Here is a 13,428-nt window from a genome sequence, read left to right as displayed (position 1 = left end):
TCCTGTCAAACCATATTGACCCTGTGGTACATCCTGAACCTTAAGTATGAGAAGTATAATAAGTAGGAGTTTTCGTTCTCAAAATATTGGATTATTTTTTTCTAATTTTCAGAGTTACAGGATAATCTGGATTCCCCCCCTCCTCCCAAATGCAAAATTATCTTCTGTTCTATATTCCCTCTTGAAGTGTCATGGCCCTCCAGGCTTCCTTGCTCTTACATTTGCCATTAACTACTAGCATAAATACATTGGATGAGACTGCACTTAGGGTAGAAGAAAACAAGGACCATTTGTGATATAAGCACTGCAGCTGTGTTGAACTAAATATGCTATCATCATGTTAGCAAGCAAAATGGATGGAGACAGTCGTGTACCTTTTTGCTACAAATAGTGACTGTAGCCTTGTATAAATATGTATTAACTGGTTCAACAAATCACAAGGCTAAAAAAATTGTAATTTATATAGATGAACCGGCCAGCACTTCATGGCTTGAGCCACATGCTTTAGTATGCTTCAGTGTTAAGACAGGTAGATTGCTCTTATGATAGATCTGCATTTCTGCTGAAAGCATATAACTAAAGAAAACACAACAAATGATAAAAGACCTCTTCCTTATTCTTCTCACACACCTCCCTTGAGATACCTACCTTTTTTGAGTCAGATTGGAGACCAACAGCACAGCTCCTAAAATGAGAAACTCTCCATATCTAAGAGAGGCCTCTAAGTTAGGCCTCAGTTAGGGCGCTTGGCTCCATTCATCTTGTATTTCTTTTTGAATGATGGAGGAAAGAGGATAGAGGATTAAACAAAATAGCAAGAGTAAAACTATGACTGCCCTGGGTTAATTTATGACTAGGGTTGGTTTGTTTGCTATTTTTTCAAAGCACTATCAACTTGCCCAAGAAACTCAAATGGTCAAGACAGCTTGTATAGTCAATAGTACACAAGAGACTTAAGGAGCTGGTGAGAATTGGCTCCTCAGCCTGACTGGCAAGGCACTTAGTTGCCTTGGTTAACTGGAAGATTGTCTTCAGCATAATTTCAACTCACACATCTGGAATTGCAGCAAAATAACTTTACCACCCTGCTGGAAGACTTGTCTAAATAGCTGCTTATACTGAAAATCTTGGCTGGAGTCTTTAGTTATATTGTCCCTACCTCCCCATTATTGCTGGTACCAGATTATTCTGTTTTCTCTAATAGTGACGTTGATTCTGATTAAAAATGAATTTTGTATCCCAATCATCCTAGTTCTTAAAATCTAGACTGCACTGAGAAAGGCTATATTTGCTTCCTATACGTGCGATATTTAATATTGTGGTACATCTTCTAATCCTCTTATTGAAGCTGAGCTTTCTACCATTAAAGTTGCCTTAAACAGTCTCATTAAAAAATCCTTTTAAAGCCTTTTAAAGCCAGAAATACATAATTTTAATGTGGAAAAAATTCTTGAAAGCATACAGTCCTAATTGTTGGTTTAATCTAATTTTTCATGTGGTGAATTAATCATTTGTAATTTTATGAACACCCAAAGGTCGAGGGTGTTTTTCAGCCTCCCTGAGTCTTCATTTTGGTTTTATGAAATATAGCAAATAAGATTTACTACTAGGGCTGTTCAGCCTTTTGTTTTCTTTCTGTTTCCATCTCCACAACACATCTTTTTATTTTGCCTTTCAACACAAAAAGCTGTTTAATTTCCATCCATGCACTGAAAAGTTGAACTGGAAAAGACTTTTATAAATTCTTGAGCTTCTCCTTTTTTCTTCTTTATTTTAAAGTCAGAGAATTAAAAAAATACAAATAGTAAAGTCACCATGAATTGTTTAAATATGAATAAAAACCATTTTGCTCACTTACATTTCACTTGTATGTAAAAAGCGTATGCCATCTTCAAACAACTGAGAACTTGGAAGCGTTACTTGCTCACTGTCAATAGTGTAAATAGTTCTAAATGCATACAAGTTTACAGTCAGCAAAGACCTATGGAAGCCTACAGAGCATATACTAGCTAAAGTCTCCTGTTTAACTGTCAGCCTCTGGTATTGTTTTTATATCTATAAACTCAATATTAACATCATGTTTTGCTATTATTTCTCAGAAAAAAAGATTAAACCAGAGACAAAGGATTTGTTTGATAAGGCAAAATAATGGAGAATGGTTCTTTAAAATAATACTTGAATGCATAGTATACCTTATACCGAGGCTCTTGAAGGGCTTTGATATTAACTGTTTCTCAAACACCTCTGCAGTGTAGAAAAGGGTGGTCCTTTTATTTGCTTGAGTGTGAGTAGCAACAAAAAAATGCATGTGATTAAAGGCATGACTGTGCTAAGAACTTTTCTTAGATACCTTTCTTGGCCCAGTAAGTAATTTGGTAAAAATGTTGCATAAGCAGCGCCCTCCCTGTGTTCAGGTCTCCTGAAATTAGATCGCTTTCATCTCGTATCACAGTGGTCTTTGCTCTGGGGCCCGGCATTGTATTTTCTGTCCCCAGCAGCCACCTTCACCAGGCCCCAGGATGCAGGAGGAGTATTTCTGGCAGAAGGTTCAGCAAGATCAGGAGATCTGAAAAGGTCTGCTGCCTTTTCTGAAGTGAGGGACAGAGCTACTGCCCTGATAACAACACTGAGACGGACAGTATTCTTTTGCCACCTGTTTGGAAAAGGGGGTACTCGGGCCCTACAAAGTGACAGCGGACTGTGTGTTTGGAAGATGAGCAGGTGCTGATCAGTAAGACAGCCTGATCTTCTACCAAAACCCAGCAGGCTTTAGCTACAGTAGCTCTTTTTCTGTGAACAGTCCCCTAGATTTCAGAGGGTCTCCTCAGACTGTCTTACAGAAGCATAGCAGAATCTGGCACAGGAGAGAATTTCTTTTATATCTGCACTTCATTCCTAGATTCTTTTCTTCTTAGAGTTACGTTAACATCATAGGACTACCTATTAAGGGAAGCTTCATGCCATGATGGAACTGTGAAAACAAACTTCAAAGGTATATCCTTAGTGTTGCAAAGGTTCACCACTGATGGGTTGCTCTTCTCTCTTTCTAGTAAGCAAGTCTGAAACTGCTGTGAGTTGTGGAGACAGATTCCACATTAGAGATCAGCACTGAAACTATGAAGACAAGTGCTAGAGACAATGTTTGGCAATTTCATTAGTATGTACTTGCAGAGGGAGAATAGGATGTCCCAGCACAGAAGGGGAATCTTAGTTACATTCCAGGGAACACTTATTTCTTAAGTTTCCCTAATATTGGTGAAACCTGAGTTTATGGAAGAAACCAATACCTTAAACAGTGATTTTTTTTTTCCCTACTACGTATGATCCATAATACTTAGAAATTGAACAACAAAAGCCAGGACCACTTATTGACAATTGTCTGAGAAAAGGTAGTGTAACATAGCAGCTCTGAAAAAAAGAAATTAAAACTCACCACTGTACGCATTTAGAAACACAGGATAGGAAGTCCTGGGCCATGTAAAAATCAACAGCAGAAATCCCATTGACTTCTGTCGGATCAGAATTTCACTCAGCGGGAACTTTGAGTAAGCAAAACTAAATGATCTATATGCTAGCTAGGCCAAGACATTGTAATTTACACTTGTGAAAGTGCCATGCCATTGATGCATCAGCATATGTATAGTCCAAATTCAGTATGTATTTTAGTTAACATAGATGTAGGTCCTGCCATGAATTATACGAATAGTGAAATCAAAGGCAAATGTAACTAAAGCCAGAGCTGTAGCAAAACATCTGCATGAATCGTTTCTGCAGTCTAGGTTTGTTTCTGTAGGACAGAAACAGGTTATACTCACACAAAGCTTAGCATACCTTCTGTGTTCTCCAAAGAAGTGCAGAACTGCAGTATACATGTGGTGTTTGCGTTAATGCTGAACTGAGGACTTTCATCTTCTTATCTGAGTGGCATGTTTGTAATCTAAAAAGCAAGAGACAACTCGAAGCCCATCATTACCATGGGCTATCTGAAGTACACTTCCATGGCGGGCGAAGGGAAGGAGGACCACTTACAAACACGACACTCAGATAAGATAATGAAACACCTCAATTTCATCATCACAAAGGGAATCTCCACTTTGAGGAGGACCCCCTTCTCAAAAAGGACCTCCACTTTGCCTGACATGGAAGTGTACTTAAGATAGCCCACAATAATGACTGGTTTTGTAAGAAGAACAAGTGGTAAAAGTGGGCCACAGCTTAACCTAAGGTCTCCACTGAGGCAACTGTGAGTTTTGCCATTCCCTTTCAAGGAAAACATATTTAACACAGGGCTGGAAAAAATACAAGAGTATAAAAAGCTTTAGGAATAAAATTGTTGGTATCTTATTGTAGTGGCCTATTAAAGTATTGTAATGTGCAAATATCTTAGCATTCATTAAGACCCAAACTACTAAATCATAGCATATACTTGTTATGTTGCACAGAAATCCACTATCTACATAAAAATCCACTCTATATAAAACTGGTTTTAAACACACTGCTATATAAATAAACCTATTAATGGAATGTTTGCTATAAGTTTACGTACTATGACCAATAGGCAAGTGACAGAAGAATGGAACTAATAAAAATGTGCCAGTTAACTTCTTTTCACCTCCCACTTTTGCCAGATTTTGCCTATATTTTATCTGCTTGCAGGGCAATACTGCAAATACTGTCCTGTGCGAGCAGTTACAAATTATCAGGGTTTGCAGGCTAAGACCCTTTGGCTGTGAACTGTTGGCAAGGGGTAGGCTTGGCGTTGGATCCCATGAGCTACCATGCAGGCTGCTGGCTCGGTATGTATGATAAGCTCCGATGGTTTCCTCTATCTTCCCCAGATCTGCCTATCCAGTGCTGTAACGTTTGCCACTCTAGCGTAAATGCGGCATGTAAGCATGCACCGGACTAGCCCGTGAATTTAAAATTTCCGAAAAATCGGAAAGAGGGGTTTTTAAAAATAAAATCACCATGAAGCACTTACCATGTATGAGAGGGACGCACATGGTGAACATTCCGCTGTATTTCAATACCAGTGTTACATATAGAGAACAATCACACTAATAGGAAACCCTGTTAAAATATTTTCCCACCACACAACCCTCCAGCCGGAGACTGTTTCAAACAATGGTTTCACTTTTTTAGTAACGATATTCTTAGCAGTCCCATTGTTCTAAACTGGTCCCACAGATATCTAATTTTTAGTAGGATAACACACATTATTATAACATATCAGAATTTTTAACCAGAAAATTTCCTTCCGACTTTACAGACTTAAGGGCACTCTGTCACCATATGTGGTTTCTTGCATTTTTCTGACTACTGTATTCTAGAACTAAACAAACTTTGTCACACCAGCCTTATCCGTGACAGATTTCCACTGCCTGGGGGTGTTTATGGACAAGAAATAAGCAGTCTGTTTTAACTCATCAGAAAGTGAGCCTAATGAATAGGCTTAAAGCCTCATCTGTTTACTAGTATTTTATTATTTGTTAAACTGACTCGTGGTCATTCTTACTATAGCAGTGCCATTCTCACCACTGTACTTCGCTAATGGCCTATCAACATTCCCATTAGAAACTCTTTTTGAGAAGTCGGTGACTTAGCTGTGAAAATTTACAATAGCAGTGCTGACCTAGAATACTAGTTCCCAGATGTGGTTTGAATATTTTTATTAGTTTTTTAATATGAATGCATGTATATGAATGCTAGCAGGGAATGTTAATAGCTTTATTTAAACCAGATAGGCATTGCACACGTTTCAGCTCCCTGTTGCTTAGCTGGTGCACCTCGGGCTTCACAGGCAGCACCTCTATTATTTCAGTTGCCAGGTTCTTTTAAACAGCGAGGTGCCTTAAATCAAAAACCAGGGATCTACTATCCACTTGAAACCAGCCCAAGTATGCTCACAAGGTTCACAAACATCACGACGGGCCAATTCAGACAGTGCTGCCAAATTTGCAGCCGTTGGGGACTTCCTGATGTTTATTAGTCATATTCCAGTGCCATGCGGTGTGCAATATGAGCTGCTTCTTGCTGACTGCAAACTCCAAAGTGGCGTCATGAGCCCTCTGGGGAACACAGACATCATTCGTTTTATTAAGGACCTGGCTGGGACCCATCACACATTCTGCCCACTTCTTATTTAAGAAGAAATATCTATGTGTTCTTTCCTTTCCTCTTTCTTTAAAAATTAAGTATTGTAATCAGTTCTGAATAATTTCCTCCTACTACCGAAAACAGAGCCTGTCAGGAAACTTTGTCAACATTTATAGGAGTAGAAATGTTTAGGAAAATAATATTGACCAACAACCACAATGGTCCAGTCTCACTGGAGGGCTGTATAGATGTATTACAGCAAGTACATCACAAAGCAGAGGCAGCTGGCACTAACAGGAGTAGAAGAGTAAAACCCCTTTGATGTCCCTTCCCTGGGTTAATCTACGTCTACTGAACATTTCAGTACAACCAAATGGTTTTGAAAATACAGGTTTTCATGAAGCTGCTGGGAAAGAAGCTGTCCTAGGGATACCATAATGTTGTCCCCAAATGTGCCCACTTTCTCCCCAGACATGCCCTGACATAATCCAAGCGTGAGCTACCATGGGTCAAATCCGTGGGCAATGAATAGCTTTAAACTAAAAGAGGGTAGATTTAGATTAGATATAAGGACAGAATTCTTCATTGTGAGGGTGGTGAGGCACTGGAACAGGTTGCCCAGAGAAGCTGTGGCTGCCCCCTCCCTGGAAGTGTTCAAGGCCAGGTTGGATGGGGCTTTGGGCAACCTGGTCTAGTGGAGGGTGTCCCTGCCCATGGCAGGGGGGTTGGAACTAGATGGGCTTTGAGGTCCCTTCCAACCCAAACCATTCCATGATTCTATATGAATCTATGAATGTCTGGGCAATGCTTAGGTCTGTACTCTGCCACTGCTTTGTGCAGATGTAGCTATTGAGCTCCAGCTCAGTGCGTTAGGAGATGGCCCCCTGAAACAAGCAGCAATGACTGCTATCTGCTGCAAAGCATGAGGGACTGGCTGCCAAGAGGTTGGCATTGCTGACTTCCGCAGACCCTCTCTGGATGATACTTTGTGAGTTTACTCTCAGAAGAGGTTTCATGGAAAGAATCACCTCCATGCTGGGTTTTGACATATTGTTGAAAATGGCTCAGTGTGGTTTATACTGATACTTAAACTGTCTTTACCACTGCCTAAATTGTTTGTGTAGTCAAAATCCATTGATGAGAACATATGACTGGTTTAGGTGGCGGATTATACCTGGGGGCACTAAATATCATGGAGTCAGGCTCTGGGTGTAAAACATGTGAGGGGCAATCATCTCTTTCTTGATATGCTGTCTATCATGTATACAATTTGTGCTGCTTAATACAATTTGACATCTAAAAGAAATAAAATGGGATTAATTATTATATCTAAAGCAGATTAAAAATATATCAAGGTGCAGATAAAGAATTAATTCGAATCTCTTTCTAAACTATTTTTAAAAAATACTGTTCTAAAATGCACTATCTCAAACTTTATTAATTTCAAAATGAGATTCAAGCAAGCATAAGGCTGCATTCACCTTTCTGGCTTGAATGTGATATAACTTTCAGGCTGAATATTCTGCATTACTGATATAGTATTTGCAGGCATTGAAAGATAATCTAATGTTCTTATAGGTACTCAGACTCTTCAATTGCTATACACTTGTAAAAAAAACCAAAACAAAACACTGGAGTCAAATAGGAAATAAAATTTCTTTTTCATGCAGTACTGTTTAATAAAGAACTAACATTTTATAAATTGTCACAATAAAAAACTTTCCAAATGAAATTTGCTCTACATAATAGAAATTTCAATTGTAATGAGAATTGAACTACTTCATTTTAATACGAAAGAAACTTAAAAATGATGCTAGAAGAGACTCCATGAAGTCACCTAATCCAATAAGTGTAGATTTACATAAGTGTACATGGGGCCAGAAGACTGCTGTTAAAAGGCTCAATCCATCTCCCCTTAAAGTCAACACAAAGACTCATTTGAATGAGAGTTGAAATATGCCCCAGAGCTAGCTACTGTAAAGTGGTAAAGACTTAGTATAAAATGCTGGCCATATTTTAATCATACAGACCCATCTTTTAGGAGGGGCTACTTTGGAGAGTAAATGAATCCAGTGGGAAAGCCTTTAGTTCATTCTCCTCTAAATACCTACATGTAATATTCTGGAATGCACTTTTTTATGACCTTCACATTTTTCCCTCTAGAAGGATTGTCTGAGTTGACTAAAGGAGTTAAAAAAACATCTATGATGGTATAGGATTTCATGGCTGAATGCAAAGATCATTCATTACTATATATATATACTTTTTTTCATCCCCGGGTTAGAAAACAGCATAAGCTCATTCAAAGTTCATACTCCAAGTTCATTTTTTTCCTTTTCTTTTTTTTTTTAAAGAAGATATCCTTTGTGTGATATTTAACAGTTGTATTTTTATTATATATTTAGTTGCTGCTGTATAGATGTTTAAATACATTCCAGTAATTCTCAATATGTGGCTTTTGCTGGAGTAGTTAATTTAGTTCCTCATTCAATTAGATAAATCATGGCTCAGCAAAATTGTGTTCCTATAAACACACAGTGACACCTCAAACCTTTTCTCCCTGGAAAACAGCAGCTTTATTAGGGCCATTGCTTAATGTTAACTGGCTGAGCCCTGACTCTGGTCCCCAGACCACAGAGATGACAAAAGCTTAGGCACCACATAAGGTAGCATCAGGTGATGTGAGAAATAAACTTCACTCGGGGTTTATTTGGGTATTCCTTGTCACATCAAGTTACATGAAAGGAAGGGCCCATGATGCCGTTTGGGAATTTGCCTTTAGCAAGACTCCTTTTAGTACAGGGTCTCGCCTAGGCAGTGCGTCCTTACTACGGCACAGCCTTTCATCTTCTCCATGACCCTATTTTCCAAGTGCAAATAGGAAGCAAATTACAGCTGAAAGCCAGCCAGGGGTGTCAGGGTCTTGGAGCCAGAGAGGTTCCTCCACGCTGCTCTGTGACTACATGATATACAGGTAATTAAGAAAGTAGAAGCTGTTATATGGCCCATCAAAAGGAGATGAAAGAAAAACAGGGTCAGTTAAAAAGCTAATTGAAGAAATAGATAAAATAACATCTGAGTTAGACTTTTAACTTTAGCTCTCAGAAGATGAGAGAAGTTGAAGTGCTCCATTGTGCCAGGCTTGCTTGGACACCTTTACTGTTTGAGGCAGCCACACAGGAGACGTTGCAGTCTTACCCTGAAAGCGAGTGACCACATGCTCTATGTGTGAGCATTGCGCAATACTCCAACAGCAAGCATTGGGGTCCACGCAAGTCATGGGCCCACATTGTGTAATCCCAGTTCACAATCTATAAATAAACATGTAATTGATTCCTCTTCGCAGAACAAACTGCGTGCCTTCTGGTGTCAGCTTTATGTTAGGAGTAAGTTTTTAATTTTCTTCCCAAATATTCAAGGGTACTTGACCAATTTTAATTAGTTAGTGCAATGTAATTTATTTCTTTAGGAGTAAATGGGTAACAGAGCTTAATAATGATTTCACAGGCTCTTCTGCAATATTTTTCTACTCTCTATTTTTTCTTATTCATAAAATTCAAGATATGAATTTCTATTCAGTTGTGGCTTTTTGGCCCTCCTGATTGCTTGCTTTTCAAACCTTGGAACTGTTTTGTTATCCTTGACTGCATGTAAGGTATTCTCTGCAAAAGCCTTGGACTTTGGCACAGTCTGAGCTAGTTGGAAACAGATCTCCTTCTAGGTACACAGCAGAAAACCCAACTGCTTTTTATCATTTGTGGAAACCACTGATGGTGTGCTTCATACTGACAATGTTCAGAGCCTGGGCACTTTTACAGGGAGAAATAAGAAGTACCAGATATAACTACTGCATCTAGTAGGAAAAGAGTAAATGGATAAAATGTAAAGCCATTCAAGTTGAAAGCCACATATTTTCAAATGTAAGGGATGTTTGTCATTAGGACAAGTTTCCACAGGAAATAATACCTGTACCATCTCCTTGTATCTTTCTAAACAAGTCTGGATGCTGTAGTCAAAAACATTATTTTGGTTATGAATTATAACTACATGGAATAATAATTTATGTCTTTTGGGGGTCATCATCCCTCATCATCTCTTATAGATTTGAAGTTTATAAATCTCACACGTTTGTGATAATGTGGGTAATAATAATTCGATGGTTTGCTGACTGGTTAGATTCCTGTGAGAATGAAAATTTTAATACAGCTGAGGGTTTGGAAATTTTTTTATTGGAGGCACCACTTATTCATCTTCAATTTATTTAAATAAATAGGTATTTTTTTTAATGCTTTTATGTTATTTACTCAGCTAGCATCTCTCCACAACTTTGCAAATGGCTTGAACATAATTTAGACAGAAATGATAACCAATTACTGGGTGTAGGATGTACCTAGCAGAATGTTTCTCAAGAGAATCATAGAATCATAGAATGGTTTGGGTTGGAAGGGACCTCAAAGACCATCCAGTTCCAACCCCCCTGCCATGGGCAGGGACACCCTCCACTAGACCAGGTTGCCCCATCCAACCTGGCCTTGAACACTTCCAGGGAGCGGGCAGCCACAGCTTCTCTGGGCAACCTGTTCCAGTGCCTCACCACCCTCACAGTGAAGAATTCTGTCCTTACATCTAATCTAAATCTACCCTCCTTCAGGGGGAGGGAAGGCTTTATGCCTTTGTCTGTACTACCTGGGGTTTGGACATGCAACACCACCACAGTTGAGTTCTGGTGGGGTTTTCAGTGTAAAATGAAGTTCTGAGCCCAAACAGACCTTGAAATGATCAGATAATATTCTAAGGAAGATTTTCATGGTACGTCAGAAGAGCAGTCCCTAACACAAAACCTCTCAAAGGACAAGACATGCATCAAATAGGTAGAAAATGGAGTGTTCTTTTCCCTTTACGAAAGGGGAGCAGAAACATTGGGAGCCTTGTCCCAGGACACACTGGAACTCAGTAGTGAGCTAGGAGCAGAATCCACTCCATGCCTTAACGACAACCCTATTAACCAGCATTATTATTACTCCTTCTGTTATTACAAACAATTATAGCAGGTCTGGAAAGAAAACTAAGGGAAAACAAAGAATCAAGTTTATCAGTCTGTTTTATTTTATCTATTTCAGTATAATTGGTACTACAATGTACAAGCTCTGAACAGTACATAAAATGTTTTAATGATCAGGACAGAGGGTTACTAGCTGAAGAACAATTAAGCCGTTACCTCCTAAGTCGCCTGTTATACATTCACATCTGGAGGGAAATTGTAGTCTAAAGGCTAAGCCTGTAAAGGGCTCTTTGGCAACACCGGGCGGTGCTCTGCCTAATCTCAAGCATCCTAGGGCCAAAGCCAAAAGAGAAACTTTGGCCTTGTAATTCTTTCCATGGCAGTGCCTGTAAGGCAGGCACCTCGCTCCGGCAGCGCAATGCGCCCGCCTGCCTCAGCGCAGGAATTCACGGCAGCCGGCACGCTGAGCAGGGACCAGGGCAAGGCTTGAGGATGTGGTATGTCTTAGCTGTCAGTACTTTCTAGGGCATGGATGCCTTAGACTAGTTGCAGGGCAGCGGGATTCATAGTCTCCCCTCCTGGAGCGAGGTGTTTATGTATCTTTTTTCTTTTTTGACAGCCAAGGATTAGTTGTTTCATCCTTCCTGAAGACTTCATAGAAGGAGCTGGTGGTACCCTCTATGTTTCAGGAATTTCAAAACCCGGCAATATACTGGGAAGAGCAAGGAACAAGAAGTTTGCCCTCAGAGCTGTGTTTGTGTAGGAGCTTCTTTCTTACATCTATCATTGATACTAGTGAGGTGCCCCCAAAGGCTCTTCACAGTCACGTTCAGAGGCTGCATGTGGCAGAATCTGCAGACTTCACAAAACACATACACAAGGAAGATCCACAATGTGTGATGTTTAGTACACTAGAAACTTCTCAGAAATTTAAGAACGTGTATTAGGCTTTCTAAAGTGGGATAGTTTGAGGACAAAATCAAAACACAACAGAATGAAATGAGTGTTGCTGATACCACATTTACACTGAGTGGACCTGGGCAGTTGTGGGGAGAGAGAGGAGAAGAGGACAAGTACCCAGAACTTGACCCAGAAGCACCTCTATGAAACTTCACTATCTTGCTCCTTGTATTGGGTCTGGCTGAGGTGGAGTTAATTTTCCCCACAGCAGCCCTCACAGAGCTGTGCTGTGTATTGGTACCTAGCAAGGTGTTGGTAGCTATGGCTATGGCTATGGCTACTACTGAGCAGTCCTGGCACGTATCAAGGCTGTCTCTCTCCAACATCCCCCCCTCACCAGTAGGCTGGGGGTGGGCAAGGTCTTGGGAGGGGACACAGCCAGGACAGCTGACCCAAACTGACCAAAGGGATATTCCATATGATGTCTGCTCAGCAATAAAAAGCCGAGAAAAAGGAGAAATAATGTAACTTATTTATGACATTTTTCTTCCAGTGCAACTGCTATGCGTACTGAAGCCCTGCCTCCTGGGAAGTGGTTGGACATTGCCTGCTGATGGGAAGTAAGTAAATCTTTTGGTTTTTCCCTTTGCTTCTGCACGCAGTCTTTTGCTTTATTAAACTGTCTTTATCTTGACTCACAAAGTTTGGGGTTTTTTTTCCCATCTTATTTTTCTCCCCTCCTTATTCTGCTGAGGAGGGGAGTGATAGAGTGGTTTGGTGGACACCTGGCATCCAGCCAAGGTCAACCCACCACACTCCTTAACCAAATACACATTGTAAAAATTATGGGTGAAATAAACTGGAATAACTAAAGAGGCATTTCAATAAGTACAGGCTTAGAGCTGATGGCTATCATGCATCTCATTTCTTTGTTATTAGTCACTCAATGGTCTGAGCGCTCTCCACTCTGGGTTCAGTATCTTCCTTTGCATCCTCAGGAAAATGTCGCAACAGCCAGACCAGAGGCTATTCTGAGAGAGAAAAATAGATATTTTAATTTACTGGTCTAAAGAAAGGGAGAGTACAATCAGACATGATGGCAGGCCACCTGAGATAAGGAAGAAAGCCCTGGATTCCAGTCTTACTACTAGTAATGACTTCATTTGAAATCTGGAGCTGTTTCAATAGGAGGGAATTAGATATTCCAGGACAGTCAATAGCCTTGTCATCTGAGATAGCCAGATAAAGGATAGAACTGAAGTTGCAAAAATATTTTAACCACTACTAACCTCTCCGGTGGCCACAGTTGTGCTGGGCTTGAATATTTCCGGGTATTCAAAAACTGACCACCAGAACAAAGCTCATTTGAGAGCTCACTGAGGCAATGACTAATTTGCAAATCCCACTGAGCATCAAGAATAAGTAAATTA

Source organism: Grus americana, chromosome 3, assembly GCF_028858705.1.
Source record: "Grus americana isolate bGruAme1 chromosome 3, bGruAme1.mat, whole genome shotgun sequence".
Taxonomy (NCBI): Eukaryota; Metazoa; Chordata; class Aves; order Gruiformes; family Gruidae; genus Grus; species Grus americana.
This window is presented reverse-complemented; position numbering follows the sequence as displayed.